Source organism: Eptatretus burgeri, chromosome 11 (genome assembly GCF_056783735.1).
Source record: "Eptatretus burgeri isolate ZD-2024b chromosome 11, Ebu_testis_v1, whole genome shotgun sequence".
NCBI lineage: Eukaryota > Metazoa > Chordata > Myxini > Myxiniformes > Myxinidae > Eptatretus > Eptatretus burgeri.
Genome location: NC_140971.1, coordinates 40,065,138 through 40,081,058, shown reverse-complemented (window position 1 = coordinate 40,081,058; position 15,921 = coordinate 40,065,138). Strand labels below are relative to the sequence as shown.

The 15,921-nt window shown below is 43.3% G+C and overlaps 1 protein-coding gene across 1 annotated transcript in view; it reads right to left on the bottom strand.

The window, feature by feature from the left end:
* The window catches only part of NTRK2 (neurotrophic receptor tyrosine kinase 2), a 125,606-nt gene that overhangs the window by 59,325 nt on the left and 50,360 nt on the right, over positions 1–15,921 (bottom strand). The gene's annotated exons all lie outside the window — the stretch shown is intronic.

The window sequence follows — 15,921 nt, the reverse complement described above, 5'->3', positions numbered from 1 at the left end:
TAGCTACCTGACCAGCCGCTCCAGAAGCCCTTACTTTGCCCAACAACCTCAGATGTGGTACTTTATCTAATGCCTTCTTAAAGTCTAGATATACTCTGTCTACTGCACTTCCTCCATTCACCCAGTCAGAAACTACTTCATAGAACTCCAATGAATCTGTTGAACAAGATCTCTCTTCAGTAAACCCATGCTGACTACTATTAATGAGTTTGAAATTATTTGAATGTTTCCCTTTCAGTTCCTTAATTAAGGTCTCCAACACCTTCCCCACAACCGAAGTCAAGCTAACAGGTCTATAGAGTCCCAGTTCTTCTCTGGATCATTTCTTAAATAATGTTGTCACATTTGCTACTCTCCAATCCTCCGGTACCTGTCCTGACTCCAGTGAGCAATTGAAAATACCCGTTAATATCTCGCTTACCTGCTCAGCCACTTCCCGTAACACACGAGGATGCATATTATCGGGCCCTGGAGATTTATCATCCGTTATTTTTTCTAGCTTTCTTCACTTGCTCTACTCCTTGGATCTTTTCAAAAAGTCCCTTGCTCTCCCTGAGATAGATACTCTCTGGCCTCCGCTACTGCAAGTCCCCTGACTGTTTCCGTGTAAATATAGAACTAAGTAAACTACTTAACATATCCTCCATCTCACCCTCATCATCCACCAATTCTCTTGTGCCATTCCTCAATGGGCCTACACTCCTCTTAAACCTTTCCTTACCCCTTACATACTTAAAGAATGTCTTTCCGTTATGTTTAATATTCTTGGCTCTGTCCTTCTCCGATTTCCTTTCGGCCTGCCGAGTTATTTTCTTAACTAGTCTATGTTTCCTTCTTTACTGATGTGAGTTGGACTCTAGTCCTGTTATGTTTACTCCTTACAGGTTTACCTTGTAATATTCCTTTATTTTTCTCTCGTTCCTCAAAAAGTAAGCACATGAAGCAGGTTCCCACAAATGGTTGTCATATAAATAGGTGTTACGCTGCATCCCTCTTTAGTTACAGAAACATGACAAAGAAACATCTTAAGATGTTCAAAGCTTGATATTTTAACACTCCTTATCATCTTTTACACATCCTCTTCCCTTCCTTTACTTAAATTACTTGGTTGGTTACCCTTCATAGTCTAACATGACTGTTCTGATGAAACGAGCGAACTACCCGGTGAATTTGTTTGCAGTGCAGAAGCTGTTGCCAAGGCAGCAACCACACCTTGAGATTGTAAGTAGTGTAACCTCGTGTTAAGGACTATACAATTTGACTCGACCACTTGCTATCCACAGTTTTAGGCAATAATTTGTCATTTGTTCAGTGGCGGTGTCAACATGCCTACTCTTTGTGAAGAACCCTGTGAGATATTTAACGTCCACCAATGACCAGTGCTGACAGATGGCTCTGACTCTGGCTTAACGTCCTTCCAAGGGAAGGCGCACACATCGATGTATCGGCCTGCCTGCAAAACACCAGTGTGGCAGGTTATAGCTGGGTCGAAATTTGAACCGAGGTTAAACAGCTAGGATTTGAGTGCACGTACCTCTCGTCCAGATTATCCTGCCAGCCCTCCTTAAACTTCACACCCTGTTGAATAAAGTGCAATGGCTGAAATGCACTATTACATGGAAGTTGAGGTCATTCTTTCCCAGCCACAGAATTGTCTGTAGCCAGCTAGTACCACACAGGTCCTGGTTCTCTCAAAACAGGCATTAATTTGTTAGCCACGTATTGCATTAGACGGTTTAATAGGCCTTCAAAGAACCACAAAGTCTCAAATCACACTATGGAGACGTTCTGTTTCATGTTGACCAGTTCTGTAATAGCTTCGTGGCCTGCTTTGTGTTTTGGCTCGGCATGAAAAGCTGCAGAGATGAAAAGTACAAAACGTGAACAGATGAAAACTTGTACATGTCATTCATCACTTTCCACTTGAAAGAAAGGCTGCCCAGAGAGAGGGACGGACGTCAAGTAAGGAAAAGCAATGATCGAGGATAAACAAGGTTGATATGAAGAGATATTCACAACTGTGAGACTCATTCCACCAAGGCTAGTTGTTTTGAAGGAATCAGGGTTATCAAAGAATATTACTTCTTCCCAAGACCAAAAAAAAAACAAAAAGTCAAATAAATTATGAAAAAACAATAATACAAATACTCATTAAGGACACAGCCCCCAACTACAACTTAAAATGGAATGCAGAGATTTTACATTTAAATAAATAAATGCGTAGGTCATACAGAGGTAGAAGGTATATTAATAAATAAATAAATAAATAAATTGATAATTTTGCTGGTTTGTTCTTAGTGTCGAGGGTAAAGTTTATATAAATAAACAATGGTTCCCCAAAATTCTGGACGCAATTGTCTTGCATTTAAAAAAAAATAATAATAATTGCCCAAATTGCAAATTGGCTCCAATTCCAAAATTATTTGATGAGCCTCATGCCCTGATTGCATACATATGCCGAATATGAAAGATACGTGCAGTCATTTTTGATTTTTTAGTCGAGGCTCCGGATGGACGGACGGACGGACGGGAACCAAAATGTAAGCTGCGGCCGGTCTAACATCCGGTTGGGGGCTAAAAATACAGGTGTAATAGCTGTGAATGTCTGGCAAAGGATAATGGATTATGATGATTTTGGAAAGGGTTTTTGCAAACTCGAGTTTGAAAACAAGAGGGGCATTCATCTTTGTTTTTGGCTGCTGTGTTGACTGTTTTCTTTTCCATAAGAGAAAATGAAAACAGAATCCAAAGAAGTCATTTCAATGGCTCTTTTTCTTTTCGTTTTTGCGTCACGGTAATCGACATCTATAAGATCTACCCTTTCTGGCTTTGTGATGGATCCACTTGTGAATGATACCTGTATGTGCCACACTTGAGAGTAGTACACATCAATATCAATATCTACTGGAGTACCTTACAGTGTCTGCCTGTGCCGTCCAATTGGCAATCGAGCAACAAGCATCGATGGATGGATTAAGAATTTGATATTCAGTCCAGGATGTTTTTGTAAAATGTGTTTTCGCAATAAGGATACGAGAAGCCATCTGGTTGCGTCATTACCAAGACGTTTTCACAAAACATGTTGCATCTGAGGGTAACCTTCTCTGGCTGCATTTGGGCTTTTAAAAATGTCCTTTTTATTACGGTTAAAAAGATCCCTGCACTGTTTGTATGCACGCAATGGCATTGATACCACATAGTTTTGGACTTTATCTTATTCAAAGAAACCCTTAATGTGTGTGGGTAACAGGTGACATCCATTATACGTAAGATCAAGGAGTTTGTCTCGACTCTACAGTGTCAAAAGCTTATGATGGATTGCATACGCATCCCGTGCAGGATAAAAACGTTTGCAGAGATCAGTAAGCCAGCATGTTCTACAAGGACATTAAGAGATGATTGTCCTGGTCACAAAGTCTATGGAAATTGATCATGAAGCAGCAGCATCGTACAGCAAGTCATTGCTAATTGGCAAATCCTGCAATCTCATTCCACAACCAACCTTTAACCAACATCCATGCCCTGCTGCTGCTGCTGCTTTGCCTGATCAAAACTGCCTTCTAATATCAGGTGTTGTCTGACAATTTTCCACTTGACAGATTTTCCCTTGGCACCTCTCGGCTCCTTACTATACTGCATACGAGACAGTATGCGTTGACAAGGAATATCACTCTCCAATCATGACAAGAGCTCCATCATCTCAGTTTTAATTCCTTGACTTGGTGGGAAATAAGGTTTTGAAGCATCATTGGCATCTCACAATAAGATACCAGAACAGGGGGCTGCAGCTCTTGTTTTGCAGAGGGGTACCGGTCTGCTGGACATCACATTTGTTATTGCCATCCATTCCCCACCATGTCCCTCTTCTGTCATATACAGCCTTTGGCTCCTCGTAGCATCATTGTGAGAGAGCACAGTAGTGCCACCAACCTAGTGTCGTTTGTAGATGATGGCAATCATTTTAGGAATATGGCCAGGATTACGGCGATAGCTTGCCTACTCTTCATTGAAAGACACCGTGGGTTATTTAACATCCACCAGCTAATGGTGGCATACAAGTCCCCAGCCTAACATCAATCCAAAGAATGACAGACTTTGAAGTGACAACCTGCCTGTGAAGCACCGATCCAACAGTTTATACCCTGGTAGAGAATCAAACCCAGACAGCACCGCTCAAAGATAAGTATTCCATCACTGCACCATCCTGTCAGGATGCCCAACAAGTAAATCATAGCTTCAGACACAGGTCCAGTTTTACTCCTCTCTCCAGTCTCTCAAGATGGTCACTCATTACCAATGTCTAACTCTGATCTTTACTACCCTCTTTCGTCATGTCTGTTTGTCCATCCCAGATAAATTTGTTTCAAAACTCTCCCTTGGTTGTTTGCTCACCCTGTATGCCTTCATCATTTAATCCTGTGAGCCTTGATTACAGGTTTTAAGTGTCAGATGCGAACACCAACCAGGCCAGCCATGAAATGATGTTCAACTCAACGCTTCCAGTGCAACAAGAAAATTGTCTCATCGGGATTTGGAAATTGCTCACAGTGACAGCACAGAAGACCCTGCTGGCATGAAAGAAACAGCAAGAACGAGTTTGAAGAAGCATCGTTTCAGCTCGATGAAGGATTTTAAATGCTGCAACTACACTCAATGAGAAAGGCTGCTAAATTCAGCATGAAGTCAAACCTTATCTTTCAGCTAATACATAGTGTTGTTTGATGATACTTATTCGTTTTTAACTGTGACAGTCTGCCCTCTGTGAGGACAGCAATAACTTCGTGCACTTTCCAAGCCAAAGCATTTTTGGATGCTGCGGGAAGGAAATTTTGCGGTAGTATTGCAAGCCCTGGAATGAATCCTCACATTCAAAATCATCGGATGACTCGTATTGTGCTTGCAAATGCATATTATACCTGGATTTGATTATGAGTTCAGCCTGCTGGTACAATAATTACTCAGGCACAGCTGTGCTGATGATACACTGCCCGTGTACATTAGGGAGAGTCAAGGTGCTTGTGACAATGATGACTTTTTTTTGTTTTGCTCAAGACTGTCATCGTTAATATCAACCAGCAATCAATGCTGGTTGACAGGAAGCCAGATGAATGTCCCATTCAACAGCACAACAGCTAATGCCCTGCCTGTGACCCACCAACACAACAGTTTATAGTCGGTTCAAGAATCCGACCCAGAGTTGCCAGCTTATAGGTAAATGCGCTTATGTCTGCACAACTCTTACATTCAAAATTATAGAGGTTAATGAGTCCTGTTAAAAAAACATGGAATGCAAGGAGTTCTCTGTTCAAAATCATGGAATGGGATGAGTCCTCTGTTAAAAAATGTGTAGTTGCAGCACTTCAAATCCTTCATCAAAGAGTGGAACAAAGTGAGTCCTCTTTAAATAGTGGAACAGGGTGAGTCCTCTTTAAATAGCGGAAAAGGGTGAGTCCTCTTTAAATAGCGGAAAAGGGTGAGTCCTCTTTAAATAGGGAACAGGGTGAGTCCTCTTTAAATAGCGGAAAAGGGTGAGTCCTCTTTAAATAGCGGAAAAGGGTGAGTCCTCTTTAAATAGCGGAAAAGGGTGAGTCCTCTTTAAATAGTGGAACAAAGTGAGTCCTCTTTAAATAGCGGAAAAGGGTGAGTCCTCTTTAAATAGTGAAACAGGGTGAGTCCTCTTTAAATAGCGGAAAAGGGTGAGTCCTCTTTAAATAGTGGAACAGGGTGAGTCCTCTTTAAATAGCGGAAAAGGGTGAGTCCTCTTTAAATAGGGAACAGGGTGAGTCCTCTTTGAATAGCGGAAAAGGGTGAGTCCTCTTTAAATAGTGGAACAGGGTGAGTCCTCTTTGAATAGCGGAAAAGGGTGAGTCCTCTTCAAATAGTGGAACAGGGTGAGTCCTCTTCAAATAGTGGAACAGGGTGAGTCCTCTTCAAATAGTGGAACAGGGTGAGTCCTCTTCAAATAGTGGAACAGGGTGAGTCCTCTTCAAATAGTGGAACAGGGTGAGTCCTCTTCAAATAGTGGAACAGGGTGAGTCCTCTTTAAATAGCGGAACAGGGTGAGTCCTCTTTAAATAGGGAACAGGGTGAGTCCTCTTTAAATAGGGAACAGGGTGAGTCCTCTTTAAATAGCGGAACAGGGTGAGTCCTCTTCAAATAGTGGAACAGGGTGAGTCCTCTTTAAATAGTGGAACAGGGTGAGTCCTCTTTAAATAGCGGAACAGGGTGAGTCCTCTTTAAATAGGGAACAGGGTGAGTCCTCTTTAAATAGGGAACAGGGTGAGTCCTCTTTAAATAGTGGAACAGGGTGAGTCCTCTTTAAATAGTGGAACAGGGTGAGTCCTCTTTAAATAGGGAACAGGGTGAGTCCTCTTTAAATAGGGAACAGGGTGAGTCCTCTTTAAATAGGGAACAGGGTGAGTCCTCCTTAAATAGCGGAACAGGGTGAGTCCTCTTTAAATAGGGAACAGGGTGAGTCCTCTTCAAATAGTGGAACAGGGTGAGTCCTCTTCAAATAGTGGAACAGGGTGAGTCCTCTTCAAATAGTGGAACAGGGTGAGTCCTCTTCAAATAGTGGAACAGGGTGAGTCCTCTTCAAATAGTGGAACAGGGTGAGTCCTCTTTAAATAGTGGAACAAAGTGAGTCCTCTTTATATAATGGAACAGGGTGAGTCCTCTTTAAATAGCGGAAAAGGGTGAGTCCTCTTTAAATAGTGGAACAGGGTGAATCATCTTTAAATTGGGGAACGGGGTGAGTCCCCTTTAAATAGCGGAAAAGGGTGAGTCCTCTTTAAATAGCGGAACAGGGTGAGTCCTCTTCCAATAGTGGAACAGGGTGAGTCCTCTTCAAATAGTGGAACAGGGTGAGTCCTCTTTAAATAGCGGAACAGGGTGAGTCCTCTTTAAATAGGGAACAGGGTGAGTCCTCTTTAAATAGGGAACAGGGTGAGTCCTCTTTAAATAGGGAACAGGGTGAGTCCTCTTTAAACAGCGGAACAGGGTGAGTCCTCTTCAAATAGTGGAACAGGGTGAGTCCTCTTTAAATAGTGGAACAGGGTGAGTCCTCTTTAAATAGCGGAACAGGGTCAGGTCAGGTCAGGTATGGGAGCATGTGCCAGAACAGCGCGTCGCTGCGTCCACTTTCCGCCGGTACTCCAGGGGCCTCCGTCTGGCCATCCCCCAGGCAGATGCCAGACCCATCTCCTTGAGATGATGGTCAACCTGCTGCAACCATGAGGCACGTGGTCGGCCCACTGGCCTCCTCCACTCATGCGACTCCCTCGCTGAGAGAATCTGGTGAGCAGGATCAGCGTCAGGAAAACGAGCCACATGTCCATACAGCCGCAGCTGACACTCACGGACTATGCAGGTAACAAATCTCATCCGAGTCTCTCTCAGCAACCGCTCGTTGGAAACAAAATCCGACCAGCGATAGCCAAGGATTCTCCGAAGAGACCTGGTACCAAAGGAATTAAGTCTCCATCTCAGATCCTTGGTCAAAGTCCAAGTCTCGCACCCATAGAGCAAGACTGGAAGTACCAAGGACCTGAAGACTCGGACTTTCGTCCTCCCGCACAGGTACCGGCAGTGCCACACCCCATGATCCAGTGAATCCATGACTCCCCAGGCCCGACCCAAACGTCTATTGACCTCCGGCTCACAACCTGCGGAGACATGAATATCACTGCCAAGGTAAGTGAATCTATCCACGACCTCAACATCCTCACCACAAACAGACACAGACAGGACAGCAGCATCCAAGATGTCACCGAAAGCCTGGATCTTAGTTTTGACCCAAGAAATCCGTAATCCCAACGGCTCCAACTCCTCATTCAGCACCTCGAGGGCCCCCAAGAGGATGTCTAAAGTCTCCGCAAAGATGACTGCATCATCTGCAAAATCAAGGTCCGAGATCTTGACATTGCCAAACGATGCACCGCAACTTGATCTCTCCGACATCCTCCCAAAAATCCAGTCCATACAAGTGCTGAAAAGTGTGGGGGCAAGTACACATCCTTGACAAACTCCAGCAACAACTGGAAATAAGTCAGAGATGGTACCACCACACTTCACAGCACTCTCAGTACCAGAGTAGAGTTCAGACATCAGATCGATCAGTTTCGGTGGCACCCCACGAAGACCAAGAATCCTCCAGAGGACATCCCGATTCACTGAATCGAACGCTTTACAGAGATCAACATAGGCTGCAAGCAGCCCCTGCCGAAACTCTCGTCTGCGTTCGGTGAGGACACGAAGTGCAAGGATACGGTCAATCACTGACCTCTTTGGTGTAAAGCCTGACTGCTCTGGATGCTGGTGCTCAAGCAGATGGTGGCGAACCCTCTCAAGAATTATCTATTTAAATAAAATAGTCTATTTAAAGAGTCCTCTTTGAATAGGGAACAGGGTGAGTCCTATTTAAATAGGGAACAGGGTGAGTCCTCTTTAAATTGGGAACAGGGTGAGTCCTCTTTAAATAGGGAACAGGGTGAGTCCTCTTTAAATAGTGGAACAGGGTGAGTCCTCTTTAAATAGCGGAACAGGGTGAGTCCTCTTTAAATAGCGGAACAGGGTGAGTCCTCTTTAAATAGGGAACAGGGTGAGTCCTCTTTAAATAGGGAACAGGGTGAGTCCTCTTTAAATAGGGAACAGGGTGAGTCCTCTTTAAATAGGGAACAGGGTGAGTCCTCTTCAAATAGTGGAACAGGGTGAGTCCTCTTCAAATAGTGGAACAGGGTGAGTCCTCTTCAAATAGTGGAACAGGGTGAGTCCTCTTCAAATAGTGGAACAGGGTGAGTCCTCTTCAAATAGTGGAACAGGGTGAGTCCTCTTCAAATAGTGGAACAGGGTGAGTCCTCTTCAAATAGTGGAACAGGGTGAGTCCTCTTCAAATAGTGGAACAGGGTGAGTCCTCTTCAAATAGTGGAACAGGGTGAGTCCTCTTCAAATAGTGGAACAGGGTGAGTCCTCTTCAAATAGTGGAACAGGGTGAGTCCTCTTCAAATAGTGGAACAGGGTGAGTCCTCTTCAAATAGTGGAACAGGGTGAGTCCTCTTCAAATAGTGGAACAGGGTGAGTCCTCTTTAAATAGCGGAACAGGGTGAGTCCTCTTTAAATAGGGAACAGGGTGAGTCCTCTTCAAATAGTGGAACAGGGTGAGTCCTCTTCAAATAGTGGAACAGGGTGAGTCCTCTTCAAATAGTGGAACAGGGTGAGTCCTCTTCAAATAGTGGAACAGGGTGAGTCCTCTTCAAATAGTGGAACAGGGTGAGTCCTCTTCAAATAGTGGAACAGGGTGAGTCCTCTTCAAATAGTGGAACAGGGTGAGTCCTCTTCAAATAGTGGAACAGGGTGAGTCCTCTTCAAGTAGTGGAACAGGGTGTGTCCTCCTCAAATAGTGGAACAGGGTGAGTCCTCTTTAAATAGTGGAACAGGGTGAGTCCTCTTTAAATAGTGGAACAGGGTGAGTCCTCTTTAAATAGCGGAACAGGGTGAGTCCTCTTTAAATAGGGAACAGGGTGAGTCCTCTTTAAATAGCGGAACAGGGTGAGTCCTCTTTAAATAGGGAACAGGGTGAGTCCTCTTCAAATAGTGGAACAGGGTGAGTCCTCTTCAAATAGTGGAACAGGGTGAGTCCTCTTCAAATAGTGGAACAGGGTGAGTCCTCTTCAAATAGTGGAACAGGGTGAGTCCTCTTCAAATAGTGGAACAGGGTGAGTCCTCTTCAAATAGTGGAACAGGGTGTGTCCTCTTCAAGTAGTGGAACAGGGTGTGTCCTCCTCAAATAGTGGAACAGGGTGAGTCCTCTTTAAATAGTGGAACAGGGTGAGTCCTCTTTAAATAGCGGAACAGGGTGAGTCCTCTTTAAATAGTGGAACAGGGTGAGTCCTCTTTAAATAGCGGAACAGGGTGAGTCCTCTTTAAATAGGGAACAGGGTGAGTCCTCTTCAAATAGTGGAACAGGGTGAGTCCTCTTCAAATAGTGGAACAGGGTGAGTCCTCTTCAAATAGTGGAACAGTGTGAAAAAATAGTGGAACCGCATAAAAATTTCTGCTCGTTAAAGGAGTCTGGGGGGGGGGGTATTTGAGCTCCTAAAATAGGTATTTGCTCTCGTCTCCGAAACTACACGCATGATTTCGATGAAACCTGACGACAACCTTCATCACCAGTTATGTACCAAAGTTTGTTCACAGCATTAAAAAAAATATATATATATCAGGGTCTCAGGGGGTCTGCAGGGGGTTTGAGTGGATGTTGCTCCTGATCCAGGAGAGCTTCAGGACACGCAGTCCTATTTTCATGTTTCATGTGCTGTTGAAGCCATAATGACAATCTTCGTTATATTGCAGGAATTTATTGTTCCAAAAATACTATTTCAGGTTCTAATCATTCTATTGTTTTGGATGTACAAGTGAAGTATTTAATCCAATTGATAGAAACAACTTGTTTTATAGACAAACCAAGATTCATTCAACAGAATGAAATCCACAGCTTCATTAAAATTCATGAGCGAATGTGTTGTGTATTTGAGTGTACATTATGTGTGAAGTCCATATTCTAATTGACTTGATCCATAAGCATTAATGATTAAGCCACTTGGATTCCAGCATGTCATTATGTGATGTCATAAATGACAAGATGGAGAGTGAGAGTGAGTGTAAATTAGGAAAACAGGCTCTGAGCTGTGAGAGTGAAAGAAAACCATCAAACGCACATGGTGATCCGTGTTCAGGACGAACAGTGAGTGGTTGATTTATTTTACTTGACCAAAGCCCTGGAGATGTCCAGCTGTGTGGTGTCAGTCCATAACAATGTGAAACATCCCCGCATGATGTTGGGGCCAATAATGGGTTTTCAGGCCTGGAAGCACTATGTGTACTCTGAGAAATGTCCCCTACTTTGGCTGTTCTCTGACTCAAAACTCGATTCCTAATTTAGAATGAACAAATGTTTTGTGCGAAGAGAAATTTTTTTTTTTATGGGAAATGGGACAGCAAAGAAAGCAAAACAATGGCTTTGGTTCAGAATACTAAAAATGGCAAACTCATGAAAGAAATTATTATACAAGATAAAGAGGTTTGAGTTAAAGTAAATTAATGCATAACGTACTCCATAAATCTGTTTAGTTAGAATTAAGGATATTTACGAGTTCAATAGTTGTTGGAAAATTTTATAGGAATGTTATAAAAACAGCTCCAGCAGAAGTGCAGATTAAGGAAGGTAATTGAATTCTGCCCGTCTCTCTCATGCTCCGGTTTATCCCATCCTATCTGAGGCTATCTTATCGATCTTCTCAGCGCTGGTACACCGAATCCTGTGGGGGGGGGGCAGTTGTGGTCAAGCAGTTTGCTTTCTCAACCTGAAAAGCTAACCTGATTGAGAGGTACTTTAGGCCACTCCCCAGGGTTTTCAACAAGTGGCTGTCCATCCTGAGGCTAGCTAGAAAACATGATCTTCCAAATCTCAAGGCTGAACTCTCAATCCAGTCTCCTTCCTCATAGTCATGATGGTGCCTTGTCAAGTCCATCTCTGGTGTATACTCCCCTTACAGTCTTCCTTCACCTCAAATGGCATCACCGTAGTATCTGCTCGTGAGAAGGCAGAATGTCAACTCAGTGTTTGCCCCCAAATCTCAAATACCTACTTTCTATCCCACGCTGTACGCATCTTGCCCCCTCGGGAGTGCCCTTTGTCGACTGAACTTTGTGTACTTCTCACTCAAGAAGGTAGAGGAAGTTCTGTCCAGCCTCGACCCTACATTAGCAATGGGCCCAGATGAGATAAATGCCCATCTGATGAGAAGTCAGCAAGCATCGATCCCTCCCATCCACAAGAAGGTTACAGAAAAAAGATCCTATCAACCACAGACCAGTGAGATTGGTTCCAATTACTAGCAAAGTCATGGAATCCATCATTGTTCGTAATGTCGAGTTATTCCTGCTTTCAACCAGCCTGATCTCTGACAGCAATCAGTGTGGATTCGATCCAAGTCACTTAACTCCGGACATGCTTTTGCTCATTTTAGAACAATGGTTGGAGGAAAAGTCTCAAACAAGAGGTCAGGACCATCTCCCTGGACATATCTCAGGCGTGCGACAGTCTGGCATTCTGTTTTGATTGCCAAACTTGCTGCCTGTTGCATGCGGGGTGCCTTACTTCCTGGATTTGACATCTTCCATGACACAGTCAATATCAACCAAACCTTCACAGTGGAGGTTGGATTACCCCAATACAGTCTTGGGCCCAGGCTTGTTCCTCATCCACATAAACGGTAATCTCCAATGGTCTGGAAAACTCTTTCCTTGTTGCAGATGTCTCCACATGGTGTTGTACGGTACAACATCCCACTGACTTGCAGCTGGAATTTCTAAAATTTCTAAAATGGAACATGTTCTAAAATCGTGGCAAATCTCAGTCTCACCCTGTCACTCAGGAAGGATCATCAAATGAACCAATGTGTCTATTTCCGTGGAAAGCCACTGAAAGATATTCAGGCTCTTGAGCTTATAGGCCTTACCATCAGCTAAGCCCTCTCATTGGCTGACCATATATCAAAGTTGACCTCCAAAGCCAGCTGCAAACAGCGCATCCTCCATCGTTCCAAGTGTTTTGTTGAAAATTCAGAACTACTCAAAGTCTACAAGTTCTTTGGCCATAGCTCAATGGAAATCTACTTTCCTACTATGGCTGACAATGCAGTAACACTTCTGTATCTGTTGACTTCCATGGAATAGAAAGCACCCAACATTATTGGCATCTTCCTCCACAAGGCCAAGCACAATGTCCGTTGCGGTCAGTGGCCGATGTTTTTTACCGCCTCTATTTTCTCAACACTTCGCCAGCAGCTTCAGGATGGACATGTTCTTCCAGTCCCTCCCTCCTGGTTAAACATCCAATATCCTCCATCCTTACCTACAATCTTTTTTAACCTACATCAAATTACCTTACCGAACCCTCTTCCTTGCAGGTTACTGTTTCCTCCCCTCCACTCTCTCCTCTTTTCAAATTTGTTCATTCCCTTGCTTATTATACCCAACTGTTGCTCCACTACCCCCACTGTCAGGTCATTGCCTTTTTAACTTCTTTCACCTTGGTCTTCTATGAGTGTCGACCTTGTAAACAAAAAATAAGTATAAAATGCATGTAATTGGCAAGGGGTGGAATATGGCTGGATTATTGTCTTGTCGCAGAATTGTCTTCCCTTCACTTCTCATTGTTACTCCAACCCCCGACCCTTATCTTCCACCTCTTGGTGTATTATAATATACGAGCGAGGTACCCGTGCTATGCATGGGCAGGGGCTAGACAACCGATTTGTGATGGACTTTGGCAAAAAAAACTTACTGCTGACGACCCCAACAGAAATATGGTGGGTAATATTTATATGATGTCACAATTGCGAAAATGTCAATGCGAATCCACAAATGTCACGGGTGGAAACACAAGGAAATTAGATGCAAGTGGAGGCCATTTGGCGCATCATGCCTGTGCCACGTCAACACCACACCAATCTATCAACGGCAGATCAAAAAAATTAAAAGCGGTTTTTTTTCTTTTTGCTGTTTGTTCTTGTGTGGTTTTATTCTTTTTAATTTTTTGTAGCTTTTTAAAAATGTTTTTTTTTTTTTGTAGTTCTTATTTGTTGTTTTTTTTTTAACTTTCCAGGGGAGGGGGATGGGCAAAGATGGTTCTTGGGTAAAAAAAAACACACACAACATCAACCACACAACACTCCTTGACAAGACCCCCACCAACAAAACTCCACACACATGTACACAATCACCCATCCATGTTCAAGCTACCTAAAAGTCCGACCAACATCCCTGTACACTCCATCTCCAATACTTCCAGGTACCTATGTGATTCTAATTTAAACATATCTTGTGTTCCTGCTGCCACTACCTTTCCAGGGAGACCATTCCATGCATTAACTACTCTTTAAGTAAAAGTCCCCTGCTCTCCTTAACTCTCCTCTTCTTTACTCTCAGGCTATGGCTTCTAGTTCTATCACTGTCTATTGTGCTGAATAATTCATCTGCACTTATTTTATCGTTACCTTTCATTATCTTAAACGTTTCTATCCTATCAACTCATACCCGCCTCCTTTCTAGTGTATAAAGCCCAGTCTCCTTCAGCCGTTCCTCATAGCTGAGTCTGGCTAGGCCCCAAATCAATCTAGTAGCCCTCCGCTGAACCCTCTCCATGGCATCTATCGCCTTCCTAAGTTGTGGTGACCAAAACTGCACACAATATTCCAGATGTGGCCTTCACTAAATTCCTATACAATGTTAACACCACCTCTTTTGATTTATAAATGATCCCCCTCTGAATACAACCTAAAACCTTATTTGATTTACCTATAGCTGAGTGGCATTGTGCTGTCTGATTACCTCCCACATATATATTACCACCCCCAGATCCTTCTCCTGTGTGACACGCTCCAAAATTACCCCTTGAATCATGTAATCTCTATTTTCATTGTTCTTCCCCATCCCCAACACCTTACACTTGCTCAGGTTAAATTACATCTGCCAATCTTTTGCCCAATTTATTCAAGTATCAATACTTTCCTGAATCTGATCACCACCCCCTCTGCTATCCACCTTACCTCCAAGCTTCGTGCCATCTGCAAATTTGGAAAGCTTACTCTTCACCCCATTATCCAAATCATTGATGTAAATAATGAATAGTAACGGTCCGAGTACTGATCCCTGAGGTACCCCGCTACTTACATCCTCCCAGCAAGACATTCACTCACTCACAGCCACTCTCTACTTCCTATCACTAAGCCAGTTTCCAATCCAATTAGCTACCTGACCAGCCACTCCACGAGCCCTCACCTTGGCTAACAACCTCCATGGGTACCGATGTCATCAAATTCCTTCTTAAAGTGTAGATAGACTATGTCCACTGCCATTCCCTCAACCACCCAATCAGACACTGCTTCATTGAACTCTAAAAGATTTCTTAGACAGGAACTACCTTTGGTAAACCCATGCTGACTACCTTTAATTAGTTTGTATTTGTTTAAATGGTTCCTCATCTGGTCCCTAATTAATGTCTCCAACACCTTCCCCACAACTGAAGTCAAACAAACAGGTCTATAGTTTCCCAATTCTTCTCTGGATCCTTTCTTAAATAGTGTTGTTACATTTGCTACTCTCCAATCCTCTGGTATCTGTTGTGACTTCAGTGAGCAATTGAAAATATCCGTTAACATCTCTCTTACCTGCTCAGCACCTCCCTCAATACTTTCGGTTGCATATTATCTGGACCCGGAGCCTTATCTACTCTTCGATTACCGAGCTGTTCCTTTACTTCCTCCATTCCAACCTGGATCTTCTGTTTACTTCGATCGTGATATAAATATAACTCCAGTCCTGTTATTTTAATCCTAATAAATATCTTCTGTTTCTCCTTAATAGTGGTCCTTATCTCACTGCTCAACCACGCTGGTCTCTTTCTACTTCGAGTTTTACACCTCATTGGAATGTACACACACTGCACTCCACACATTTGCTCCTTGAAGGTTTCCCATTTCTCTGATGGTGATTGTCCTATTGTTAGTTTCTTCCAATCTGCATCACCCAACTATCTCTTCATACCGTTCCTGAAATCTATTACTCTACTATCCTGAACTCTAACTCTTAACAGAATCCTTGCACATACTATGTTATGGTCACTTGCTCCTAAAGGCTCCCCTACCTTCAACTCCTCCACCATATTGGGATCGTTGCTTAAAAGGAGGTCTAAGTGGTATGTTAGTGGTATGTTAAACAAGCTGTCACTTCTTTTAGCTCACCGGTAGGCATTAAAGACCCTCCAACACCTATTGACAAAAATAGGCCACTGTGTATCAATTGCCTGGCTAAATTCCAAATTCCTTCCCCGACGACCTCTGGAAGAATATAGAAACCATC